The sequence below is a fragment of the Eublepharis macularius genome, chromosome 10 (genome assembly GCF_028583425.1).
Source record: "Eublepharis macularius isolate TG4126 chromosome 10, MPM_Emac_v1.0, whole genome shotgun sequence".
In the NCBI taxonomy this organism is placed as follows: Eukaryota; Metazoa; Chordata; class Lepidosauria; order Squamata; family Eublepharidae; genus Eublepharis; species Eublepharis macularius.
The window spans coordinates 3,922,605-3,924,148 of record NC_072799.1 but is presented as its reverse complement, the minus strand read 5'-3'; positions in this window follow the sequence as shown (position 1 = coordinate 3,924,148).

Genomic DNA, 1,544 nt, shown 5'->3' with positions numbered 1-1,544 from the left:
CCGAAGAGGAGGAGCTTAAGAGAGGCGGAAAGGCACGTCTGCCCTGTGATTGGTTGGGAACTCTATGCTAAAAGGAGGGGAAGGCGCAATCAATTGCTTCTGTCTCATCATAGAGAGGAAAAAGCTTTTCTCTAGCTGCAGGCCGCTTCCAGGAGCAACTCAGTTGATTGATGCTTTCCAAACACAATTCCAATAACTGAACTTGTATGTATGTATGCATGCATGCATGCATGCGTGTGTCTAGAGATGTATAATTTATATATAATTTATTTATATTTATTTACTTAATGTATAGTCTGCCTGTCTCACCGAGACTCAAGGTAGGGTTGTCAGCTCCTGGCTGGGAAATTCCTGGAGATTTGGGGGATGGAGCCTGGAGAGGGTGGGGTTTGGGGAGGGGAGGGCCTCAGAATGGTATATAATGCCATAGAGTCCACCCTCCAAAGTAGCCATTTTCTCCAGGGGAACTGATCTCTGTCACCTGGAGATCAGTTGCAATACCAGGAGATTTCCAGCTACCACCTGGAGGTTGGCAACCCTAGCTCAAGGTGGATTATACAGTGAGAGTGCAATGGATTTCAAGGATATTTTAATAAACAATGTAATATGGTCAATAAATACAAATTTGCAAAGATTTAAACTGACAGACATGTAATACAGAGTTGAAGAAATGCTGAAACAGAGCACACGCAGTTCTAAGACTGACATATTGAACGTAGAACTACCCAGAAGGAGCAAACTATGGTATTCCCCTTTACTATGTATGGATGTGAAAGTTGGACAGTGAAGAAAGCGAATAGGAAGAAAATTGATTCGTTTGAGATGTGGTGCTAGAGGAGAGTTTTGGAGATACCACGGACAGCCAAAAAGACAAATAAAGAGGGTTATAGATGGATCGAGCCCGAATTCTCCCTAGAAGCTAAAATGACAAAACTGAGCTATTGTACTTCGGCCACATCCTGAGAAGACAAGATTCTCTGGTAAAGTCAATAATGCTAGGAAAAGCAGAAGGCAGTAGGAAAAGACCTAAAACGATGTAGCTGGACTTTTATTAAAGAATCCACATTGTCCAGTTTGCAAGATCTGAGCATGTCTGCTACGGACAGGGTGTTTTGGAGGTCTTTCATTTATAGGGTTGCTGTAGATGGGAGATGACAGCATAAAACACACATGCACACAGGATCCTATTTACGGCAACAGTACATAGTAATAAAGTCTATATGTAACACACACATTCTTCAACCTGCCCTGTCATAAAAAATGCATCTCTGCAAAATGATTGACTGCTTCCTGGGTTTGAGGAAGATGAGTTTGTCTCAAGAAAACATCTACCAAAATAACATTTATTTAGTCTCTGAGGTGCTACAAAGCCTCCTGTTCAGTCCCTGGGTGCAGGCCACCCTTTCCGTTCTTCTCTACCGGCCTTCATTCATTAGTCTGCGTTCTATATGGTCCAAGAAGCTGGGAAATGAGATAAACTACATTCCCGATCTAGCCATAGTTCAACTTCCGGTGACCGCCCAGTTTACAGCTTCCCCTATCCA